The 12587-nt window shown below is 36.8% G+C and overlaps 1 protein-coding gene across 1 annotated transcript in view; it reads left to right on the top strand.

The window, feature by feature from the left end:
- The first annotated feature begins 1987 nt into the window (after positions 1-1987).
- LOC135466349 (protein numb-like) overlaps positions 1988-12587 on the top strand; it is a 42823-nt gene continuing 32223 nt past the window's right edge. The window contains 1 exon segment of the mRNA XM_064743784.1: positions 1988-2258. The gene's annotated coding sequence lies outside the window, so the exon portion shown is untranslated.

Below are 12587 nucleotides of genomic sequence, written 5' to 3'. Positions count from 1 at the left end.
ACAGGTGAGACGCAATATTGTTTAAAACATGTCCATCTCTATTTGAGAAAATATTACACTGATTTAAGCATATGTGGAAATGGTAAAGTGGGCAGTTTCATTGGTCTCATAGCTGGAATTATATCATGCCATTGCCACCAACATTTCTCACTTTACTCAATTTGTCAGACTGGGCACAAATTACCAAGTACCTGATGGAACTCAACATTTCATGCACTTAAGTAAATTGCACCTTAGAAATTTTTATTGTAATACAGTACCCAGTGCAGAATCTGATGTCGGTATCCTGTGTGATTTATGATAAATAGTTAAAATATCGTGTGTTTCTAGTTCCAGGATCTCAGCAATCAGGCCATGGTATTTGATGAGATTAATCAGTGGGGGATATGCTTGTCATTTCTGGTGGACATCAACCCAACATGTTGATATTTCATGCAGTCATTGCTCAATGTACCAAAATAGCAATACATTCTAGGAATTTCTATGAATGTATCAGAATACATAAATATAGCAGCTGTGGTGACTTTAGAATATGAAGGCTTTCAACAGTAAGCCTGTCATTTTATGCGGATCTTGTTTGAGACTGTGCACTTGACTGAGCATTACTGAGGTGCCTTTGGGATCTGTCCTTGGTTCCCTGTTCTCCAATCCATCCCTGACCCTTGCTAGTAGCCTATATGATTTGCACAGTTACTGGTCTGTCATTTAATCATTTAATCCCATACTGAAGAACTTTCCACTATAATTATGTCTGGAGAAAACTGAGTACCTGTGTAAATCACTGACCTTGGATGACACATTGCGTCAATGTCATAAGATATACAGGTTTATTTAAAACTATTTTCAGGTTTTATTTCAAACCATTTTCTGAATAAAAAGCTTAAAAGTGCAAGCCGAATCTCCAAAATGAAACATAATGAATCACCCAATCTCTTCCAACAGAGTTAGTACAATGTAATATTCTACAGCTCATCAATGGGAAAGACACTATTTTGTAGGCCTATTAGTACCATCATGCAGGTATACTGTGAGAGGATGAGGTGTCATTTGTTGTGTCTTCACTATGATACTTTGATGAGGTAGCAGTGTAATTATTAAGTGGTACTGTCTAGCTGCCATAAGGAACCACCACCCAGATATCACTAATCATCACAATAAGAAAAAGCCAATATACATGTAAACTATTGATATGAGAACAGGCCTCCACAACAGCTACCCTATAATAAACAGCACTGCATTAGAAACTATATGCACACATGCACCGTAAGGTGATTCCAGTTTTACTTTGCGTCTTTGGAGTGAATTGAACACTAAAATAATCGAAAACTCAAAACCCATCGTTTTATTTTGTAGGTCAGATGTTATCATTTTTGCTGTTTTTCAAAGTTTTCTCATCAAGTAGACATGTCTTCAAGAAAAACTGCTGGGAAAGCTCACATTTTCCCTTAGATTAGATGATTTTTTTTTTCAGTTTTATTTTGTACCCTACTCTGACACTGAAAACATTCTTCACATAAAACAGCAATATAAATTGGCGTCGCGTAGGTATAAATTAGACAAACGAATATTGCACTAAATTAGAACTGAGATACCGACTGATTTATTGTGCCTTTAGTCAGGTACGTAAAACTTAAGCAAGACACCACTGCATTTTAGGGAGGATGAAGAAGAGAGTCCTTTTTACACACAATCCATGGTTGTATGGGCTCATTGTAAATTTAAGTTTGTTGTCGTCACATTCACTGTAGGCCCTCTTTTAGTGACATTTGTGATGATATCAGGAAAATATATCTGACAGCAGAGAGAAAATCAAGTCTAAGGTTCTGGACTGTCTTTGCATTTCATGCTCACATCCCAAGCTCAGCTGATCATCTGACGTGCCGTCAACGCGGCTGGACTGAGTCTGACCTATGACCTCAATTTTGCTACGCGCATGCGGGCTAGCTCTTCGCTGCACAGGTCGTCCGAGGTGGTGCGTGATTTTAGATGTCTGTTCAAACATAGGAGGATTTTACGAATTTTTTTTTAAACCCCTGTTTCAGAAGCACTGGACAAATGGTCCCATGCAGGGATAGATTCAGCTAGTTTTTAGGGTAGTTTTAAAAGCGAAGTTATTTTTAAATGGTTCAGAATTTGGGGGTTGTGGCCTGTTGAAAGAAACTATTCCACCTTGAAATTGTCCGTGTCTCCAGCTTTCGTGGGCAGTTTCTATGGGCATTACGAGAAGGACCGGTCCCGTGTTTTCCTGGTGATTTACGGTAAGTAGATTAAATAACACAAAGCTTCTTTCATCAAACAGACTACCTCTGTCTGCATAATGAATCAACGTGATACCACCATCCAAATCCGATTGCATTGCTTAGTGTTTTGTTGTGTTGAACAAATTGAAGAGCCGCTAAAAGATGGCTGACGGAGAGTGACAGTAAAGAAATGGTTCACCTCCTCCAAAGATTGAAGCGTAGAAATGGTGGCATAAAATGAGTCAAGCACATTGTATCATGGTGTGAGATTTGTTTTCCTCTTTAAAACGTATTAATAAGCTGTTTTCGGCAAGTGATAAAGCAGATTTTCAGTGAGTGGATTATAAAAATTAAAATGAGCAAGTGCGCAGAAAATGTGATATCAGATGTCATCAATTCATGATGTTAAAAAAAAAAAATTATAGCTCAGTAATGTTTTACATACCACAATAAGCAGGTTAAAAAAAAAAAGAAAATTGGTGTCCACCAATTGGTTTGATAACAATGTTATAAAGACTTATTTTTAGAATTAAATGAATATTACATGGTTACTCACTGGTACCTACATTGTATATGATGAGATGGCAGTATTTAAGGTACCGGTATCCTCATTATCACATCCCCTGTTAGAGCCATATACAGCTGCATCAATATGTTGTCTGATGTAGCCTCTGTGTGGCTGGTAGTTATGTTGTATGAATAGTTACAACTTATAGGTTGTTCAAGTACTTGACCGGTCAAAACCTCCAGGGTTCAATCTTTTAAATGTAAAGTTTATAATATAGATCATCTTGTACTTAGTAATTCATTGGAGAGAGAGACTGTCTTAACCATTCGGATATGCTAAGTATGTTGTTGTGTAGGGTAAAGATAAGCCTTAAATCCCGGTATGTAATGTGGATAACTCCCTGGATAGGAAATGGCTGACCAATGATTTCCTGACAGGAAAGAGTATATGTCAGAAATAAGCAGGTTACACGTATGTTCAGTGATACAGTTAAGCAGGGGTGCTTGAGATGGGGAGTTGGGGGGTGGGGGTGGGGGTGGGAGATGGTCGTTTAGCTTTGTGAAGATGATGCATCGAGGATATAATTACTGAGGCTGATATTAGATCTCACTTCTTCTGTATCATCCTATGTAAACGCATACCTCTCTGTAAATGACTAACCACTTGAGAGCTTTGTTGACATCCATTGATTCATTGATGGGATCAGCATAAGAATGGTTGTATTGAATAATGAATCCAGTATCTTGTTCCATGTAAAACAGACCTTAAAAATGATTTTTTTTTTTAAATTTTTTTTTTTTTTTTGCCTATCTTTCTTCATTTTCTGTAAAACCATGTGCTTCTGATATCTTATGGGTTTTTTTTTTCATTTCTTTCTGGTTGAATGTGGGAAGGCATATAATATAATATGCGACAGCAGCTGCACAAGGGCGCATGTTTTTCTGAAAGCTTAGTCGTTAGTAAGTATTTGGTAATTGGATTTACTACTTAAAGATGGTGGATTAAGTTTCTCCACCATATAAGTTTTCATTTATTGAATTGTATTTTCTGCAGTCATTCAATTTCATACATGTATATATGTGTATGTATGTATGTATGTATGTATGCATGTATATGGCCCAATGAATTCAGATTAGTGTGTGATCAATCTCCCTTTGTAAATCAATAATATTGTACCCATCAAGTGATATGTTTAGTTAGTATTACATAGTTTCACATGAATAGGGAGCTATTGAGGGTGTCAGGCTCATATGGCTGACTTGTTTATTCACCCTTGTGGTGTATGGCCTATCAGCCACAGAAGCCCCTATCTCACCCAGCTACTTCACTGGATGGACAAACAGACAGTGCTGGTAGCATGACCCCTGTCTGTTAGCAGAAGTTGTTTGACAGGTTGACTGCCCCAGATAATCCTGTTAATGCAGGGCACAGCAGGTATGTCAAACCAAAATCCCCTACATACCTATAATTTATAAAGAATTTTGAAAATAGCTAAGCTAATTTATCATTGATGCACCATCGCATGTGCATTAAGTAGGTTTTGCAATTTACAGATATTCAGTTATTGCCATATTAAGGTACTTATCTGAATTTGTCCATGAACAGAACATGCATTTATGCATGTGCATGTATTATCATTACAAAGAAAAATAGTACACAGGTGTGAGAATAAGTAATGTTAGGTTTTAAATGATTGAAAAATACTTTAATACAGCTAAAGTAATTGCTTGAAGGGATACAGAATTGACACTGATGGGGTGATTAAATTTGTCCTAAAATTATCTTCAGAAGAAAAACACAAATTCCTGGTGTATAGCTAACAGGCATTTATCGCACAAGTACATATGTATTTTGATCCATTGGCTGTATTAGTATGCATCTTGACCAAATTCACTGAGGATTGATACAGAAGATATTGTACCCAAGGAAACCTCCTTTAATAGTCTAGAGTTTAGAATGTTATTAACCACGTGAAGACAGTAACTCTAGTTTAATTGTAGTATAGTGATAGAACCTTTTCCCTGATGTGTGAAGCTGTGTAAATATAAATTATACATTCATGATCTGCACTACAAGTTGCAATTACATGTAGCTACTAAGGTAAGTTAATTTAAGGTGTTTAGTTCTCTCACCATGTCTGAGTCTGCTATTGATTAAGTTGATGGTATGGAGAAAATTGTTAAGCCCTTGACTATACATGTGCTGGCAGGGATGATTGCAAAAGCAGCATGTGTCAGATTTTTTGACAGGTAATAGTCAGATGAAGAGTGACTTCTACAGGAGGGGTTTGCATTAGTATTGTATATAGTTTCTCTTTAAAAAGGGAATACTTACATGTATAGATGTTATGAATACATTGTATCCTGTGAGATTGCCATGAATGTACCAATTTACCATGTTCATCTCCATTGCTGACCTTGAAAAAGGTATTGCATTATAGGGCTGTTAATTTGCAGTACATTTTGCTGCTGTCTGTCTTGCATCTGATTTTGACACATTTGATTAGCACTAGTGCATGAAGTTAGTTTCATGTGTACATGGGTGTACAGGCAGCTGTCTCAAGGGTCTTAGCCTAGGACACTTTCACAGGTACACACATGTAAATGTGCTTTAGTGTACTTACAGTATCAGAAGGGGCCTCCGTTACTCTGTTGGTTAGCGCGCCAGCGCAGCGTGATGACCCAGGGCCTCTCACCAGTGCGGTTACTGTGAGTTCAAGTCCAGCTCATGCTGGCTTTCTCTCCGGCCGTACATGGGAAGGTCTGTCAGCAACCTGTGGATGGTTGTGGGTTTCTCATGTGCTCTGCCTGGTTTCCTCCCACCATAATGCTTTCCGCCATTGTGTAAATGAAATATTCTTGAACACGGGGTAGAACAATTATATAAATAAATAAAATACAGTAACAGAAGAATATAAACACATAGTCTTTGGAACACATTGTACAGTGGATCGTGGGTTTCCCTCAGGCTCTGCCCGGTTTCCACCCACCATTATGCTGGCCGCCTTTGTATAAGTGAAATATTCTGGAGTACAGTGTAAAACACCAATCAAATAAATAAATACAGTGGGCAATATTACTTGACAAATGTTGTTGCTAACTACAATAGATGTCTATCGGAAAACATTAAAATATCACACATGTTGTACACATTACATGTGTACAACATGTTTCTATGACCGAGTACAATGTAATCAATCATTTACACATAACTACCACATGTAAAAATTGTCTGTTCAAGCAAAGCAATGCAAAAATTGTATTTTTACATCTAGCCTGTTGTATCAGCCTTGAATCATAATGGGACATTCGCAATAAAGGTGATGCATTGAGGATACAATTATATTAGGTACCACTTGTTCTGTATTATCCTGTGTAAACTCCTCTCTGTAAATGACACCCTTTGATTCATCGATGGAATCAGCCATAAGGATGTTTTAATAATATTTGAAAGTGTTGTGCATGTACCTTTAAATTTTATATTTGCAAGCTTTCATTAAATTGGCCTACACGTACATGTAATCTGTTTGTGTGTGAAGATGAGAATGATAATGCATTTATTGTCAGTATCTACAGTAGGAATTGATTTTTATGTCCTGTGTGTATGCATGCATGCATGCCTGCCTGTTGGCTGTATATTGATATATCTGTATATATATATGTGTGAATGGTCAGTAGTCCTGCATCCTGTCTATCTGATTCAGAGATGCATGTACAGTGTACTGTATATGAACGATATCCGGCAGGATGGGGTTAGCAAACTACATGTACATGAATGTGTGCATGTGGTATATGATAACCAGTACTGATTAATGTCCACTTGTGCTGCATAGTGCATATATAATCTTTATGGAAAAGACCATAATACATACATGTATATAATGTTTATCGCAAAAATAAAATAAAACTTTACAGAGGAGTTAATGTTTTATGATTTAGATAAATGTGCGGAAACTGTAAAAATATTATATTGATGGGAATCCACGGCTTTATTTTTATAATGTTGTTTAATTTTTTTCGTTCATGAATATGCACTTGGGATTGCCCAGAGACAAAGCCATGTAGTGTGTCTGTCAAAACACATGCGGTTGAGCGACTGATCTCTGTTATCCATTTAGGCCATACAATGGATCACACTCGCTTTGTTTTGTTTGCGGAATCCTCAACATTTGAGGCCTTGTATTTTCTGTGTGCATAAAGAATTGATTTTTACCAGCTAGACTGGGAGAGTTTGTGATGGAGACCTACTCCCAAGTTGAGACGAAAACAGACAGCACTCTCAGATGTTTAACTTGATTATTTAAAGACGAGGTTGCTTAAAAAATGATAAAAGTTACTTTTTCCTGACTTTGTCATACTGCATTCTTGATTTATGCTTCTAAATAAAATGTGTAGTTAAAATTATGTTTGGGGTCACTAAACATTGTATCTGTGCATTTCCATGTAACCGTTTATGGTCAACTTTTAATGTGTCAGCTACATGGAAATATTTCATAGCCTGCCAGGCTGGGTGTGTCTGTGTATTTTTCAGTAAATGATTTTAGCTATTTCTTGCATGAAATCCCTCCCATATTGTGACAATGAACTCTTCCTCAATAAGGTTAAATGCCTCATCATTCACTCACATGTGTGGCAACATAGGGGGTTTAGATGATTTATGTCTAGATAGGCAGTACAAATGTTTCTTTCATCCTTCTGCTGTTTATCCTTAATACCTGTGTTTTCTTTTCATTCTGGTGTTTTATTCTTTTTTGTCTTATGCCAGGAAGGCCTAAGAGATATCATATAGCCGTTTCCTTGAAGGCTAACTTGACTATAATATCATGAGTGGTCTGCTGAAACTTCACAATGCATCATAGACACATACAATTCATGTACTGCTCATTAATAACCAGCGCACACAAATTTGTGTATGGATCCTCATATCCTTTTCATTTAGATGTAAATGGTAAAGTAGAATGGCCAGCATCAATACATTCAAGTTTCAACTGTTTATTGTTAGCAAGTTTGCAAGTAAAATCGTTTGTCAACTCCAGAGTCCATTTTGTTGAAAGAAACATGTTAAAAAGTGATTGCCTCATTAAATTCATGCAGAGCTTTATGCATTGTATAATACATGTACCTGTTTAGTACATGTGGGATATTAAATTACATTTTACTAGGCTGCCTTGAAGAGTATCATGGCACTGAACCTCATTCATTGATTCTTTGGCGCTCTGATCGACCCACATCATTGCTGCATTAGTCCAGGCTTCTCCCTTAGGGTCTACCTTGGTAACATAAAGCAGGCTGTGATTTACTGATGACCAGACCTGATGACAGCCAGTGTAATCATGGGATCATTATGCTGTATCCCTGATCACTGAACACAGTTACTATTTACTGTGGCCTGTTGAATGTACATACAGACAGCCTTATCTGTATCACTCATTAAAAAACAGTTGGGGAAACTAAACTGTTTTTAATGATTGGTTCAGATGTCTATGAAAAGTCGAGCCTTCAGTGTATGCATTATAGTAAGTGCCCATTTACACACAGGTGTGTTGGATGTGTGAAAAATGAACTTTTTAGGAATCATCAGTTGCGATGTTATTCATGTGGCAAAAGCTTTCTCTGAAAGATAATACATTTACATTTTTTTTGGCCATGAAATTATGTAGTGTATTCTGCTGAAAATTAATGTTTTGTTATGAATCCTATGCATCCTACAGCACATGTGTGACAAATGCATGTCATAAGACTGATTGCTGTAATATGAGCAAAGCATTCTTGAGAAAACAACACAGCATTTATGACGAATGCTCTCTCTGAAAGGTAATACATTTTTCTTTTTTTTTCAAATAATTTTTTTCAAATAATTTTTTTCAAATAATGTATTGTATTCTACTGATGATTGAGGATTAATTAAGTTATGATTTCTAATATGAACTTTAAAAAACATCTTACAGCATATGTATGTCTGAAGTACAACGCAGTATTTATACATACCAAGCTAATAAATTACAATAATCTACATGTAATTAAAACCATCTGTAAATAATGAATCCCAACACCTCTTGCAGAACATTTATCATTTGATTACGTATACCTTAATTCACCGGCCTTTTTAACCACCTCTGGAACCAATATTTTGAAACAATCTTAGAGAACTATGGGGTGTTGAGAAATAATGTGCACAGATTTATGAAACTTGTATCTTTAATGACACAAGCTGATCATTTTTACCCTGATTTTCATAATAATTGTATGCATAAATTCCAAGGGAAAAAAGTGCTTTGCTGGTTAAAAAGGTTAAGGACTTAAAAGTAGATGTACATGTAGGCCTACCTGATGTGTACCAGTGTACAACATCAAAGCTGCTAGCCTAATCTAGGCAGATAGATGTGATCTATTTATCACACAGTTCCACTGCTGATTGCCACTGTCAACTCTTCACATTTATCCTATCAGAGGTTTAGATGGATCACCACTACGCCCCATTTATCACAGCCCTAGGAGTTAACATTTGTTGTGATCTCCATATAACATGGTCATCTGGTCTGAAGTATATGCCATAGCGTGTAAGGGAATTCCTTCTAAGAGGATTATTGATATGTACATTTCTGTATTCAAGTTCACAGGTAAGATATAGCACATCCTCTGTTCTTGTGTGATAGAAATTGAAATACTACAGCAATAGATCTGTCTCATCTGTCACTCACAAATGCTAGTTTGACCAATCATAAATATGCGTTTACGTAACACTGTTGTAACCAGTCCAAGCATGTTTCATAGATAACGGTACATTGTTCTTGCATTTTCTGTCACAAAGGTTCAGGTGGAAAGTTATATTTCATGTACCATGATGAGGGTAGCTGTACATGTACCTAGAAAACTTTTGAAGATACCCAATTTTCGCTTGCTCTTGGGATCTTAGGAAGAATGACCTAAAATTTCGTCTTCGTCAAAAAGTGAGGCCAAAAAATGTCTTAAAATATTACTTTTGGTACTGAAACATACATTTTTCAAGCAGGATATCACCCTTCCAAATAATCATTGTCGTATGATTGAACAATTTTTAAGTACGACATTAAACCCAAATCACTCACTCACTCTTTCCAAACGACCCTCGAAACACCTGTCAAGATCAATAAAACATTTTGAGCCAGGCAAAAGGTTTAACTTAGTTATGGATGACATGGTACTGTAGGGTTGCTCAGGAGGGTCTTGCATGAGATTTGTTGAAAATGACGAGCCTTCCATGCACAATATTTTACAGATAGCTGGAAGATAGACTCGCACTTTTCTGTAATGTATTATTTTCATGCATTGTCACTGTACCCTTTCTGCTTTGGCATTGGAGGTAGGTGTAAAATGTTATGATGCAATACTGGTGCTGACACATGTGTACATTACAGTAAAAAGAAAGATAAAAAAGAAATGGAAACAATACTGTATATGTGCATGTATATGTATATAAAGAATGGTAGTGTAAATGCATTTAATGTGCTTCTCATGTAATGGTGTAGATGCACATTGAGAACATGAACATATGCCAGTACAGCTACCTTAGGTCATCAGTATTCCAGTTAAGCATTGGCTGCTTTGTCATTACAGGCTATCTAAAGATTGTTTGGCTATTTTGTCACTTAACAAGACTGCAAGCTATGTTTTCATTGCTGGGCAATTGTTTTTGTTACCTCAGGGATGAATTGCTAACTGCCAGCGAATCTTGCAACACACTGAGTTAATGGACGCCCACATGTAAGATAAAGTGTGAAAAATGAGGCTAGCCTAAAGCCCACTGGGCATGCTGGAACACTGAAGGCATTGTGCAGCCAAAAGACAGCTGATAGAATGGCTTGGCTGGAACAAATGACTCAATTTTATACAGGCTACAGGGCCAAGTACTAGACAAGCTAATGATTTTACACTTCTGCCTGGAACTCCTCAATTAGACCCGAATTACCATGAAGTTTATACCAGGCTGGCAAAGTTCTTGACTTGTTACTTTTGGTAGTGGGCTTAGGAAGAAAAAAACTAAACTCTAAAACATTTTTGTCTATCCAGCTGTGATGCATTCAATTAGCCATTAGGACAGTCTGTATTTCATGCTGAAAGTATCCACATTGTTTGCCTGGGATAAACAGGATATTGTTAACAGCATCGCGGCTTGAACAGTCAAGATTGATGGTTTTATAAGCATTTTATTCCATGTGATATTAATGGCATTGTCACTGTCTTTCCTTAATGACAACAAATCCCCTATCAGGCATTATCAGTATTACTTATTATTAGTTTTAAAATGTCTATTATCTGGAAGGTACCCAAAACTTCACTGCTTCATTTTTTTTACTTCATTTCCTCCAGTAAACAGCAAGCACATAGTGTTGTGTAATGTTAATTGTAATTTTCTGCATGTATTTTATTTTCCATTGATAAGCCAAGGTAGCGAGATATAAATGGCCCCTTAATCCTACCGACCAAGCTGTCTTTGGAAATTGCTAATTAGTCAAACTCCTGCTGGATACATCTTGTATGTTTAATGGTTGGTGAAGAGCTTAGTCATTTGCTTATAAACAGATACTTAATCTACTATAATAGTCCTGCTAGCTGACAGGCCCTAGATTTACGCTTAAGTGAAATTTTAACGTCCTCATAACTATTTCACATGACGCTTCTGGCGTATTTGAATTGCATATGTATCTGCATGTACATGCATGGTTGACAGAGTTTTACTCACACTACTTAAATAAGCTGCATGTACTTGTTAAAGACTTGTGTGGACAAGCATTGGTTGTGTACCCATGGACACGTGACTATGAATTTACTTGCTATTGGAATCAGTAAAACTTTAGCACTTCACATATAAATTGCTTGATGGATACATGAAAAGGTACTATACAACAAAATGAGAAAGATATGCCAAAAAATTAGACAACACGTTTTCATTTGAGGCCTATTTTTTATTTCTTAATAACCCCTCTGCTTCAGGCAGCTGTCAGGAATATTCGAAAACAGTGTCACAGGTTAACATGCTGTGAACGTAAGAACAGCTTGGTATTAAGAAGTAAAACCAAGTGTATCATATATCTTTTAATAATCTTTGTTAGATATGCAGCTTCTAACAATATTTTACATGCATGTACATTTAGATTCAACTTGCACTGGCGTATTTTAGTGTGCCTACTGGTAACTCAAATTGCATTTGACAGTTTTGATCAGTTCAGTCATTGCTTCACAGGCATGGCGGTTGTGGTGTGTGTGCACATATGTTCTGTTACCAGACCGTTGTAAAGTTCTGTAGAGCATCTTGCTCATGCCCCATCCATTCAGGTATCTGTAGTGTAGGAAAGAGGGCAGGCAAAGATCAGGCATGGTATCTGGCATGTCAGACTACTGTGAACTGTCATTACCTTCTACAGCTACAACTAAATTATCATCAGCAGAATCTGGGCTAAATATAGGAGTGATCGTCTGCTTTGACCATCATGCAGCAGAGCCATATGGCATTAGCTTGGCAAAGTTGAAATCACAGATGGTTTTCTACTGTTTTGTGTATGTGTTTAGCTGTCCGCTGTAGAATCAATACTACTACAGCATGCGCTGTAATGTAGCTGATGGCTACACTGGATGGATGTTTTATCAGCAGATTGCTTGTGGTTTTTGTCTATTTAAAGGTGAGAGAGCTTATGCAAGTGCTGTGTACAAACTTCACACCCTACATGAACATCTGACTTAGTTTAAATGCTATTAATATCTGCTCAAGTCAGAAATATGATATATGGACCTACATGCATGGCTATTGTAAATGAGTACTGTAAATCTATCAAGCTTTTCAACCACTAAAGCACTTTTTGT

The sequence above is a fragment of the Liolophura sinensis genome, chromosome 6, assembly GCF_032854445.1.
Source record: "Liolophura sinensis isolate JHLJ2023 chromosome 6, CUHK_Ljap_v2, whole genome shotgun sequence".
Taxonomy (NCBI): Eukaryota; Metazoa; Mollusca; class Polyplacophora; order Chitonida; family Chitonidae; genus Liolophura; species Liolophura sinensis.
The sequence above is the reverse complement of the archived record's forward strand: the minus strand, read 5'-3'. Positions and strand labels throughout refer to the sequence as shown.